This window comes from Pipistrellus kuhlii, unplaced genomic scaffold, assembly GCF_014108245.1.
Source record: "Pipistrellus kuhlii isolate mPipKuh1 unplaced genomic scaffold, mPipKuh1.p scaffold_m20_p_4, whole genome shotgun sequence".
Classification (NCBI taxonomy): Eukaryota; Metazoa; Chordata; class Mammalia; order Chiroptera; family Vespertilionidae; genus Pipistrellus; species Pipistrellus kuhlii.
The window spans coordinates 31,604,986-31,619,228 of record NW_023425540.1 but is presented as its reverse complement, the minus strand read 5'-3'; positions in this window follow the sequence as shown (position 1 = coordinate 31,619,228).

The window sequence follows — 14,243 nt, the reverse complement described above, 5'->3', positions numbered from 1 at the left end:
TAGTTTACACACTAGCATTAGGTAAAGTTAAAAAGTGAATTAACTCACTTCCTTTTCTCCACTCTACTTTCATTACTCCAGCCCTGGACACTGTTATGATATAGCCAATCTGCATGAGTTTTCAGACAGTTTCACAGCTATCCTTAAAACAGTATGTGTTTTAAAAATATTTTAACAATATCTTAAAACAATCACATACTTGTGATCATTCCTTGTCTCTCTTGTATCTTGAAACTTTTAGTCCAATGATGAGTTATTCTTATCAGCATTTAAAAATAATCTGGCTCTTTGCCATAAATGCAATCATGACCAGAAGATCAATCACAATGAAAACTACTCTCTCTGAGACTATGTTTCCCTCTGTTCACCTCTCTGGTTATTTCTGATTACCCATTTCCTACACTGCCAAAATTCTCAGAAGAGTGATCTATGCATATTGTCACCAATTTCTCAATTCTTTTTCAGTCCACCTTGTAAACCCACCATTGGAGTCACTACTATTTTCTATGCTATGAGAGTCATCAAATGTACCAATGACCACCATGCTGCCATAAATGGAACAAGTTGTAAACATTTTTTTAAAAGTCTGAATCTTAAGCTTATATTGGTGAAGTGTATGCTCAGATTACATGGAGAGTTATTCTCCAATGCCCAGTGGATCCATGAAGAAGCATTGGGATTGTCTAGCTATGGGTTGGTATCCAACCAGGAAAGGTTGGTGTAAGTTACCCAGCCACTTCGCTGTGTGCACTGTATCCTTCATTGCCACAAACCAGACATGTCTCTTTGTGTTTTAGTCTCCATGACAGCAAGATAGAATCAATAATAATGAGTTCAGTGTAGGAATTATTCACAATAAAAAATATAGCCTACCAAATGCTTTGAACTCCTGGGAAACTGTGTAAACACAGTTTATCATTTGAATTCTGAGGCCTTGTCCTCGGAATCGTGTGGCTCCCAGTGCCATGTTGCCTCTGCATTCTTTCCACTTAGGCAGCTTTTTCTGTTTAATGTCCAACATACTGCTCCAAGATTTCACAATTTCCAGACAAACTTGTCTTTTTTCCGTTTAAGAAAAATTTTTCCTATGCCCATAATCATGCATTTTTTTTTTTCTCTTTAAAAAAGAGATGTTTTTGGTTGTCTTTTCAATACCAGTTAATTTGGAAGGCAGGAGACAAGTTCCAAAGCACTGTGACTTTTAGATGGCATCTAATCACTTCTCTGTTTTAGTTTCCATTACAATCAAAATGAGAATGGCAGACTACTCAGTCATGGGGCACATTTCCCTGAATGTGGCCTATGATCAAGTCCATCTGTAAGGCCTCCCTCAGCAGAAATATTTACCTTGAGACATTTTTAATAGGCATCCCAGCCATAATTATCTATGATAAAGCTTGAGAACCACTGCTCCTAGAATAATTGATGATCTTCTGATTTTAGGGACTTCTGTGATTCAAGCTTTGCTGTTCTTAACTAACCTCTCTAAGGAAGAAGTTCTTAGTGTGAGAAACTCTGCCTCATACAATATTTTCTCTCAGAATGTTGGGCAGAGCAATGGGGAGCCTTCCTCTGCAGTACAGTGTGGCACAGTGTGGAGAGGTGTCCCCTGTGATAAACAGAGTCACATCTACCAAACCCTAATCTTGAGGATAGTAAGGCCTGCCTGTGTTTATAGTCCATCCCTGTAACTGCTTTTCCCAGAAAACATAAGAATATGTGTGGTCTCTGATAAGTACAAGCCCCATCATCTAGAAGATAATCTATCGATAGTTAATTATCAGCATAGAGTGACTTGTTCTATTGCTTCTTGGGAGTTTATAGAAACATTTCTGATGCCAACTCAATACAAAAATTATATTAACCTACTTAAGCCAAAGACCATCTGATTTTTAACTTTTTAACCTTTAAGTTAAGAACTTCCAAAAAAATGTCTTTTCCTTCTGTATTGAAGGAAGTGTGCACCTTTAAGACAATCTTCAGTCTATCTAAGCTATGTATTAGAAAGCGTAGAATTTGGGATATCAATTTTACCTCTATAAACATAATTAAAAGGTTGTGTGGTTTGGTCAAAATCCTCATTCAAGAGAAGCAGACAGAGCAACTTTCACTACATTTGACACAGCACCTTTTTACTCTACAAAGCTATCACTCGTGCCTGCGAAAAGTGGGTCTTCATACCTGTCAAAGTGTTTCTTTGACATTTCAAGAATAACATCAGGAGTTTGAACTTTGCCATATGCCGTATGGTTTATATCACCTACTTCATATAATTTTATGGGAAGGTTCATCTCAATTTTTTACAATGTTATTTAAAGAAAAAATAATTTTTATCTTTTTCCCTAGGAGGAAAAAAAATAGTTCAGTGGCTCATGAAGAACAATAAAGAAAGACTCCATGGTTCATCCAGTCCTTTAAAAAGTTAAAGTTACCGAGGAGCAGCGTGATGGGGTCCTTTCATAGGGATGGAATGGAACGGTCTGTATCTTGTTGTAGAGGAGGATCCATACATGAATCTATACATGGGATAAAATTTCTTAGTATTACGCACAAAGTGAGTATTTGTAAAAGCTGGTGAAATTTGAGTAAGTTCTGTAGTCTAGGTAATTGCATTATGCCACTGTCAATTTCCTGGTTTTAATAACGAACTCTAGCTCTGTAGAATGTTACCATAATGGGAGGTGAAAGGTAGCTGAGTGAAGAGCACATGGAACCTTCATGTATTATTTTTTTTGGAACTCGTTGTGAGTCTATAACTAATTCAAAATAAAAAGCTAATGGACAGATTAAGAGTTCATCTCATTGTTTATTCCTTCTCAAATAAGCTGATGCCAGATGCTTTACCCACACACATTATCTGTGCAAAATACAATTCCAGTAGGGATTGGGGTCAACTTCACTAGTCACTCATCACCCTTTAAAACTCAAGCTAAATTCTACAGAACCTAAGTAACCCAAAAGTGAAACTTGAGCAGGTGTTTTTGGTGACTTATAAACACAGGTTTCTTAGACATTGAAAAACTGTCAAGAGATTTATTGCCCAGATCTGGGCCATCTGGTCGCCTCAGGGAGTTGCCTATCTTTTAACCCTTCTCTATGGACACTTGCTTTTTCTTGTCTCCATCTTCGTATCTCCTCTTGCCCCTTACGTGCTTTAAAACAAACTCTTCTTGGAAATTCCTGGATTTTTCTCCCGAAATTTGGTCTTGTATACCCTTCATTGAGCATCATGGATGGTTCTCACATATTTGAGATGTGCTTTCTTATAAAATTCTCCTTCTATGCTAGGAAGAGCTTGAGGAGCATGAGCCTCAAGTGAGGTTTATGATTGCAGAGAAGGAGATATGACTTGTCATTGCACAATCACTGTTGGAGGGCACTTCAGGAACCTCAGTATTACACTCAGTCTGCTATTGCTAAAACAAGGGTGGGCTATGTGGAAGCTTATTTGGGGAAATGGTGGAGTGGGGTGGCAGGCAAAGGATATGAATGTAAAAGAATTAGAAGTCAGTGGGGAAAGAAAAAAGCCACAGTATATTAAAAAAAGAAGATCTATTATTTCTCTCGGCCTCAGTTTCTTCATCTATAAAACACAAGTTTTGACTAAAAAGCCTATTACAATAATATTTTATTATTTGGGCCATTTGAATAAATTAAGCAAATAATCCAAAATGCAGAGAAAAGTCACTTCTCCAAATGCAGTTCATCTTATAGATCAAACATAAACAATTTCTTATATTTTATCTTGGAAAATTCAAGTATATGAATCCAGGAGTGAATGCAGAAATAACTTTCTCTTTGATTCTGTTCATAGTTAAAGCTGTCAATAAGTCATGTCTGATTCTATTCCTATCTACAATCTTTGATCTACTTCCTAGAGCTTTTTTTGAGAATTGGAGAAAAATGGGTTGCAATTTTTGGCCCTTCCTTGTATACAATCCACTCTAGGGAATTGGAAAAAAAAAAACACAAAAAAAAACAACAACAACCAAAAAACACAAACATAAAAACCATATTGCAGCCATAGCTGGTTTGGCTCAGTGGATAGAGCATTGGCCTAACAACTGAAGGGTCCCAGGTTCAATTCCAGCCAAGGGCATGTGCCGGGTTGTGGGCTCTATCCCCAGTGGGGGATGTGCAGGTGGCAGCTGATCAATGATTCTCTCTCATCATTGATATTTTTATCTACCTCTCCCTCTGTCTTCCTCTCTAAAATCAATATATATATATATATATATATATATATATATATAAACCACCATATTGCAGGCTCCAGAACAGCCTGGTTCCTTGCATGAGAGGAAAAAATGTTTTCCTATGTTTGTCTGCCTTTGCTCTGCAGGATTTATTGTGTGTTGAGACCCCTGGATCATCCTAGTTCATACAAACAGGAAACATTTTTCAAATAAAGGAAAAAAAGGAAAGAGAAAGCTAGAGCACACTAGGCACTATAGGTACAATTCTCAATGAAAAAATAGCATATTGCTAAATTTCCTTCCCCCAAGATTATGTGAGTCTTGACTTCCAAAGACATTGATATAGTTTATGCAAATCAGGTGTCGTGGAGTCCCAGATGGGAAGGTCCTAAGTCCAAAGTTAAACAGCGCTGGGGTGCCCTGTTGCAGACCCAGAAATAAGATTTCAATCTGCCTGGGCCACATCCTCTCGTGATAGGTAGGCCCAGTAAATCTGATTTACTCAGGAACTGGAAATGTCATCTCACACAAGCCAAAATGCATTTTGGAAGTGAGAAATTGAACAGAATTTAATGATAGGGTAGATTATGAAACTGCTAGAAGTTGTACAGTAATGGTGTGAAAAATTAACCAAAGCAAAGCTTCTGTAGAGAACATTTTCTAAAATAATGAAAATTTGTAGTAAAGTATGACACTGTTTCTGTCTATTCATAATGTTATATTTTACCTTTCTGCATGCAATGCATAATTGAAATTTTAAATGTATGCACTTTTAGTATGTCCAAAGTTGTTTTTAATCTGTCGCTGCAAATGGATACAGGTATTCTAATAGTGCATTGGTAGCAAAAAGCTACATGGTGTAGTCCTTTCACTCTCTTGGCTACACTGAGTATATTTATGCATGGTAGCAGACTTCAAGAGGGAGATCCTTATTGGAAATGTGGTCTTGGGATCATTAGTGTCTGTGATCAAAACTAAAAATATAGCTGAAGTCACTGAAGGAGAGGTTGTAGTAGAGGAAAGAGAACTGAATTCTGGAAAATATGTCCATTAGAAGTATGAGATAATGGGGAGAGATCTATTGATAACAGCATCTGAGAAGAGGCAATAAGACACAGCAGCAAAGGGTCATATACTGAACAGGATAGTGTCAAAAAAGAGGAAAAAGCAAGAGAGAAGATTGAGAGAATAACATGGAAGATTATCCACTACATTTGACAATTTGGGGATATTGGCAAGAGTAATTTCCAAAGAGAACAAAGAGAGGGTATGTGCTGAGAGGAAAGATCATTAAAAATGGAATAACTGAAGATCTAGAAATGAGGAGAAACAACTTATAGAATTCACAGAATAAGTTGTGTGTTCAGAGGAGTTGGGGAGTGTAGTCAACAAAGGGGTTCAGAACACAGTTGAAGAGATTATCCCTGGATAAGTGAGTGGTTGGCTTTTTCACTGAGTTATTAATAGAAATAAAGAAAAGGAGAAGTGCAGAAAGTTGAGTGAGATCTTAGGATGGGCTTCTATCTTCTCCATGAAAAAGGAGGCATAGTTATCAGTTGGCAGTAAATGAGGAGGAGGTGAGATAAGAAAAATAAGATTAGTATGAATGTTTCATTCATTCCACATTTACTCAATACTTACTATATTGTACCAGCCAAGGCCAGAAATTGAATCCAAGGTGCTCAGATGCACAGCAGGAGAAAATCCTAGAAAGGCCATTAGAAGGATCTGGGCAAAAGCTGACTGGTTGCAGACCGAAGGATCACCTCAACCAGGCCAAGCTTCTCTAATATCAATATGAACATCTGAATGGAGTGAGCTTTTCTTTAGCTGTGACCAGAAGTCTAAGTATAGAAGTAAATGCTTAAATGGATCCTGAGTTGGATATTTTGAGTAGGATGTAGTAGAAAGACCAGGAGGTGAGATAATTAGAAAGTAAGGTATTGTGAGGCCAGGAGGAGGAAACACAGACTCTAAAGTGGTAATAGACCTGTACATAACAGAGGATTCAAAACACTGAAGTCTCTGTGAGCTGGAAGGGAAGGTTGAAGGAGGCAAAGAGGTAAGATTGATAGATGAATAGAGTCCCCCTCCAACCCGGACACCACCACCAAAGTATGAGATAAAAGCTAGGATTTCAGAAGATAAATTCTTCTGGAATGTGGCCAGGGAAGTAAACTGCTAAAGTGGAGGCAAAGGACATTAGGAGATTAAGAAATGTGGAGGCTAAGGCACTAGGAGTATGGGCCACATAGACATTGGAGTGATGAGCAAGAATGTGACTTGTATGCAGGAGTTGGGTAAAAAAAGGATTATTCTAATGGTATAGACCACAAAGAATAAGCATTTTTAAATACAGGAATAGGTATATATTGACCTGGAAGTAGAAATAAATATTAAGGGGGTATCTGATCCAAACCTGTTCTGATAGTATGTGCCATGTGGAACAGAGAGCATCACAGTATAAAACAAAGTGATGTTTCAGAGACCAGGTTTCTATTATGGCAATACACTGGAGGAAAATTCAGAAAAGAGGATATTGGAGAGGCTGGTGAAGGAAAGACTGGTAGGCGGAATTGGGGTAAAGGGCAGTAGGAAATAAGGATAAGGAGCAGAATATACAAGGCAATAAAAGCCATTAGTAATAGGATGGATTCCTGGAGAAGCTGGTGTTTTGGGAAGTGGCCAAGGATGACATATACTGAGTCAGATTAATTTAGAAGCAAATGGACCTCTGGTTGATAAGTTAGGTCAGTGACTGCTGAGGCTTACATAAGGAAGTTTTCCATTGCACTCTGGTATAGTTGGTCAGGGGGGAAATGGTGCAAGGAAATATCGTGGGAGTAGGTTAGTGAACCAATTGAGGGGAATTGCCATGGTAGGGCTGCCAAAGGAAGGGGAACAACAAGGGGACTGGGCTGAGTTTTCTAAGCATCTTTACGTGTCCATTGTACTCAGTATCAGTATTAAACAGCTTAAATCTCTCTCATACCTATACTACTCTTTTTTTCTTCCCTGTGGATTCTATGAATCATGCAACCGATCATGTTTCTTTTCACTGGCTGCCAGGAAGCTCAAAAACAAAAATTTGGTTTGTGGGTACAAGACTTAAAAGCATACATTTGGAGGGATAACTATGCCCCAGGTTTCATCTTACTTTTATTAACCTTATTTGTTTCTTTCACTACTTTTTCTCAGTTTTGTTTTTTTGTTTTTCTTTTTAGGCTTGCTATTAGAAGACACTTCTACTCTGTTTAAAATGAAAATAGGCAAACATAATAAACGTTAAGCTGTGATTAATTCAAGATTGTACAATGCTAGACACCTGAGGGAGGACTTTTATTGGTACAGAACTTATGAGAATGCTAATGATTCTGCAAGTCATGTGTATTGCATGTAGACTCTAATATTCATATTATGATTACATAGGCAGTGCTCCAGCTCCAAGTTCCAATGTGACCATATTATTATAGTGACCATAAAATTAATTGTCCAACCCAGGCACTTTTGAGAGTCATAAGAAGAACCTTAAATGATTATGTCAGGACAATAGTATAGGCTGAGACACATGAACACCCCAACTAGATCAATTTTTAAATATGCACATACATTCCTAATTACCCTCATTTTTTAAAGAAAAGCATCAGCTCTGTTATATTACTCTTTCAATTTTCTACGGGAACACAGCTTTGTGTGAGAGTTGGTTCAATTTCAGAGTTATTGGGATGTCTACAGGGCTCTGATGACTTCCAAGAAATGGTTATAAAGCTACTAGTTCTGATAACTAGGAACTCTCTTGCCAGTCAATCAAGCAACTGGTTAGCTCATTACACTCATGGTGAAACCACCCAGCAGGATGGAAACGGAGGCGAGAGAATGAATGTAGACAGCTGTTGGGTCACCAGCCCTATGCCACTGAAATGTATTTCACTTGATTGTACCTATGCAACATGAAAATAAATCCCATACATTTGAAACGCACAGTGCAAAATACCACATGTCCCCTGTGCACCCAATAGGAACTGAAATCATTTGTGTTGGATTATGGCTCCACGTGAGCTGTCAGACATGATGTTCGTGGCCTTTTTGGTAGGCACGTTTAAAAAAAAAAAAAAGTTACTAAAGAGACCTTTGTCCTTTTCTATGCACACCCTAGATGGTAGTAAACACATGTGCACATGTCAGATGGCTCTGGAGTCTCAGAACTGGCTACCCCTGAAATACCAGAGAAAAATGCAGGTCGCAGCTCTAACCAAGTAAGAGTGAGAAACAAAGGACATTTCTGATGGAAACATAAACGGACAAGTTTTCCATCCTCAAGCGGAACCCCCAAGACCACCCACACAGCAGGTTTTCCCAACTCTGAAAGAAGGGCCCACCCTGAATCAGAGCATCCACATTAGGCATCTAAAAATAGCGTGTGGGGGCTGGGTTAGCTTCAGCTCCTTCCTCTGATAGACCCTGTGTTCCAGCTCATAATTAGGCAGTGCACCCTTGGGAGGAGATGGTTCCAGAGGCTCTGAATGTTTGGGCTGCTTCCAACCATAACTCTGACCTTTCCTGCCTGATAAGAGGGGATGCAGTGGTGCCGGGGCAGAAGACCTCCTCACCCAGCGGCAAGTTTGTAAAACTGAAGGGTATTTGTCCCCAGGTTGGTTCTGAGAGTGAGTCAGGTGTTAGGCCTCCACAGACGAAATGAAACGCCAGCTAAAGTTTGGAGCTGAAGCAGAGAGGGGCACTGGGAAGCACCATGGGGAAGCAAAGCACATGGACCAGGCCTGGAGCAATGCCTGAGAGGCTGGCCCTGCTCATAGGTGCCTTTTCTCTACTCCTGACCCTTTAAATCTTCGGACATCAGTTCACCCTGCATGCAGCCCATGCCTGAGACCTTCTTGGATGAGACCTACATGCCCCAGGCCCCAGACCACATGCCCCAGGCCCCAACAGGTTCAGATGGCATCAGTTTGGGAGTGCCTCCCTACATCACCTTGAGATTCAAAATAAAACACCACCAAGAGTGGACGAATCCTCTGTACACATCTGAAAGTATAACACATCTTAGGTCAACATTTATATAACAGAAATGAATCTCAAACAGAATTTATTAATGCTGCTGCTGATGATCAAAGAAAATGTTACCTGTTGCAGGCGGCGGAGGGCGGGACATTTACTAGGAAGAAATTTTCTTCAACACTTTGAGCTTATAGTTTGTGGCTACATTAATGCCCTTCTTTGGGAGAGTATTTTCAAAGAAACAAAGTGAGTTTCAACTGTTTCTACGTTAGAAAGCATCAGATGGTATATTAATAGATGGCAAAGTAATACAATGATTTTTTGCATATAGTACACAATGTAACAAAATTCCATTTTACTTTCCCATGGTTTTGCAAATCATAGTAAATGACTACTAGTCCTGTTCAGAACATATGTAAATTACCAAAATTTTTGCAAGTGAAAACTCTTTTCTTTGTCAGTGTAAGCAATCCCAGACTGTGTTTACTGAGAGGATAAAATAAAATAACATTAGGCAGGTAACCAGAAAAAAACACTCCTAATGTGTGTCTTGTTGCTATAATCAATCACTCGGATCACGGCTGCCCTGAACCCAATCAATCTGAAATCGTTGGTTGATCAGGCCTCAATAATTTTCTCCTACCTCAGGATCCCACTGCTCTCCTCCAGTGACACCAAAGTGTACACAGGGAGTCCTGTAAAACTCTGTGTGAGAATCAAACATAATCTCCAAAGTTTTATCGAACAGAAGCCTGGCTTTTATAATCATTTCATTACACATAGAGCTGCTCCACGAGCAGCATAAGCAGAATGGTCCACCAAAATTTGGCTCTCTTTACGTCTCAAATGTTGAAATAAACAGAACGTTGACACGGCACTGGAGCTTCACCACTCCACATTTACATCATCACTTCTGTTCCTCTCACACTGGCTGCGAATCCAAACGGGACCCTCTGCCCACCTTTTACTCTCACTCTCAGCCAGGGAGCATATTTGATTGGGTCTCACTGGGATAGAAAGTAAGAACAATCAAACGATTTAAGACCATGAAAAAAAAAATGGGAGGGGGATAAATTCCAGTTTGTTCAAGAAAAAGAGATATTCAAGATAGATATAAAAGACATTTCATCCATCCCTCAAAGGAGCCAGGTCCATAGCTTTGACAGGAAGAGAAATCCACCTCCCATAGGTGAGCAAGGCGCCCACTGTGGGAGTCTCCCAGCTTCTTCAAGGGCGAGTTTTCCTTCAGGTTAGCAATATGCCTGAGCACAGGGTCTGTAACTCTGCCTTCATCCACTGTGTAATGTAAGCAAGTTATCAGTCTCTCTATCCAGAGCCCCAACTACATGAAATGAGAATGACAATAATAATATCTACTGCACTGAGTTGTCCTGGGAATAAAATAACATGTGTAGGTGTTTAATACAGTGTCAGATAGGCAGGAAACATTTGAAAAGCGATATTACTTTGTTATTATTTTCCATATGAAGCCTAGTAAAACTAAGGCTTTTATAAACTAAGAAATGTTTATAAAAATCTAGTAAACATGGAATGTTTATTGACAGAACTAATGGTAATATATACCAAAGTACACAAATGTATTTACATTTTATGTTAACATGGGATTTTATTATTCTCGCCCTGTCACATAATTCACTAGTTCCACCAACTTGTCTTTACTAATTTTCTTCATTGAAATAAAATTATACATCCTACATCCCTCTGAACAAACTGTGATGTTCTGTGAAATATGTTTGTCAAGGTTTTTGCTTAAATAAGAACTTGCAAATCCTACCCTACCATGTCATCAATAGAAGTACCTTGTCCATTTGTTAAAAAGCAAGCAGAGGGAAAAAATCATGAATTTGAATAAAAGATTCCAGGCATTGTTACCATCACGGATATTAGTGAAGTCCTACAGAGGATGTGAGAGAATCCAACCTGAACCAGTATCAAAACATTCACGGGGATTTCTGACAGTTCCAGCTGCAGCACTAATGACTCGGGAACCACTTGCATTTATCAGAAGAGTCATGTCAAAAACTCAGTTTTATTCCTCACAGCCACACACTGTACGGACTGTTCTTTAATGATTGTACTTGCAAAGTTCAAATAGTCAGCAGTTTTTCATTTGTGTTGTGCAAGATTTTGAAGGCTGTAAACACTCAAGAGGGAGAATTATTCTGGGTGGTCTCGGTAAGGGGGAAGGGGACATAATTAAGAATGACATTAGCAAAGGGAAAGAAAGGCAGACTTTAATCTGGGAACAGAAAACAACTTTCCTAACTACACCAAGAGCTACTATGATATTATCCAAAGGAGAATGAAGGAAAACAAAGGCACAAAATAACTTGATGAGGCCAAATGAAGAATTTTAATTCCTCAAATATCATCAATGCAATTTTTAACTGAAAGCTGGAGCACTGTAAAATAAACAAGAGCACACATTTGCTTTATTTCGAATGTGAAATGAACAGAGTAACCCAGAGGGAGCATTTATGTTTTAGACCAAGACTTTCACATCAGGTTTGGAAACCTCAGCAAATGTGGCAAAGCATGAGTCTAAAGCAAGGGAAGGGCCAGCAAGAATCTTAACTTTTCTCCTGACCCATCCTATGATTTAGGATAGTGAACACCTCAAACAAATGAGACAAGAAGTCAGGGAGATCTTTTTCTAGAACTAATTTTTTGGATATAAATATCACGAATCATCCTAAAACTGGTAAGAAAAGTGTGAAGAATTTGGGAAGACATGAGGAGAGATATGCAGCCAACACTGATGCCTCCAACAGAAGGGAGGTAAGGCAGCTGATGGACAGCTGGAGGGCTTGGGGAAGGGAATCCAAAGCATGATAGGCTCTTCCAAAGAGATGAAGAGCAGGCAGTCTGTTTGAAAGAGAAAGTTGTTTAGTCAATCCAAAATGGTTGATCTCTGCTATCATCAGAATCATGCCCTCCCTGCCCCTTTCCCCACAGTTCCCAGCTAAAACTTGTTTGCTGCTAGAAAATAATATGGAAGAATTGGGGTTACTGACCTTATTTCTCAATACTTTGGATGTGATAATTAATATTCAGCAAATGAGAAAGAGGGGGGAATATTGGGAGATGGGGACAGTGAGAATGTGAGAAAGAACACCGAGAGGAAGAGAATGGTTGGGAGCCTGCTGAAATGGTAAAAAGAAGAGGAAGAGGAGAGTAAACTTCAAGGGGATAACAGGGTGCGGTAAGAATGACCTGCTGGGCTTGAGGATCCTGGGATATTTCCAGACACAAATCATATGGATGAGGAAATAAACAATTCCAATTCCTAGGGTTAAAATGAAAAAGAGTTCTCCATTTCCTGTGGGAAATTGGAGCCTGTTCTAAACACTGGTGGTGATTGTGTTAGACTTTCTTTGCAAATACTCTACTATAAAATGCTAATACTAAATAATCTTGAAGACTTTATTTTCAAGCTCATTTAATTTGCAGAAGAGCTTTTCTTATTTTAATTTTGGAATTCTAAATTCTCGGGATTGGGACCATGGAACTCAACTAGGCCAGCTCTTATCAGATTCATAGAAATATTTGGCTTGATGAGCCAACGCCTCCCATGGCACTCAGTTTAAGCAATGTGGTCAAAGTCCTGCGTACTCCCCATGGGGTGATATCTCAGATGACTGGCCAAGGTCAAGGATTATGAAATGTTGATTTCACATCCCATCTCTCTAGGCACTTTAATGAGCAATCACATGAAATCTGGAACTCTCTTGAGACCAAAATCCTTGCATGTAGATTGCATTTGCAAGTTTGCCAAAACCATGTACAGTAGTTCCCCCTTAGCCGAATTTCAATTTCTGCTGTTTTAGTTACCAATAGTCAATTGTGGTTGACCATTCAGGGAGGAAAAAAGTACCTCAGAGAAGTCCAGGAATTAACCTCACATCACACAGATAATAAATGGCACAATCAAGCTTTGGCCTAATCTCTGTGGGTCTGTCTTCAATAGCTCCATCTAGAGAGTGGTAGAGTATAAGTCAACATGACTGCTATGTGTTGGTTATCCTTACAAATATAGACTCACATTTTAGGCTTCAATTCTACAAACTTATAATTATTTATTTAAAAGTCAATGTTTAAAAAAATTTTTTTTGTTTGTTTCATAGAGGAAGGGAGATAGAAACATCAATGATGAGAGAGAATCATTGGTCAGTTGTCTCCTGCACATCCCACACTATGGACCGAGCCTACAACCCACGTATGTGCCCTGATCAGGAATCAAACTATGATTTCCTGGCTCATAGGTTGATGTTTAATCACTGAGTCACACCAACCAGGGTAGAAGTCAAATTTTTATCAAATAAAGTCTCTTAAATAAATACTATCAATTTGACCAAAGTTTAAGAAGTCACATAGTTGCTAGGCATATTGTAATTGTACAGAATCTTATATTCTGTTTAATATTTTATAGAGTATACCTCATTCAATTTTTATAGCAAATGGTTATAATCTGCATTTTATAGTTGAAACAACAGGTTCAGAGATGTTGGATAATTCAAGCATTTCTATACCATATGCTTAGAGAACCAGAGAACCATTCTGAATCCAAGTGTATAGTTATAGTTTTTTTCTCTGCACACTTCTATCTCTGCCAATTTATACTTGAATTATGTTGTTTCTAATTTTTTCCTTAAAAAATTAATGTGGTTCTCCTAACCAGATGTGTCCCCTACTGAGCCAAATATATCCATATTAGAGGCCCAATGAATGAAATTTGTGCATGAAGTGGGGGTTCCCTCAGCCCAGCCTGCACCAACTCCAATTGGGGACCCCTTGGGGGATGTCTAACCACTGGTTTAGACCCAATCCCCATGGGATTGGGCCTAAACCGGCAGTGGGACACCCCTCTCACAATCCGGGACTGCTGGCTCCTATCCACTCACCTGCCTACCTAAATGATTGCCCCTAACCTCTCTGCCTATCTGCCTGATAGCCCCTAACTGACTCTGCCTGCCTGTTTGATCACCCCTAATCTCTCTGCCTGCCTGCCTAAAG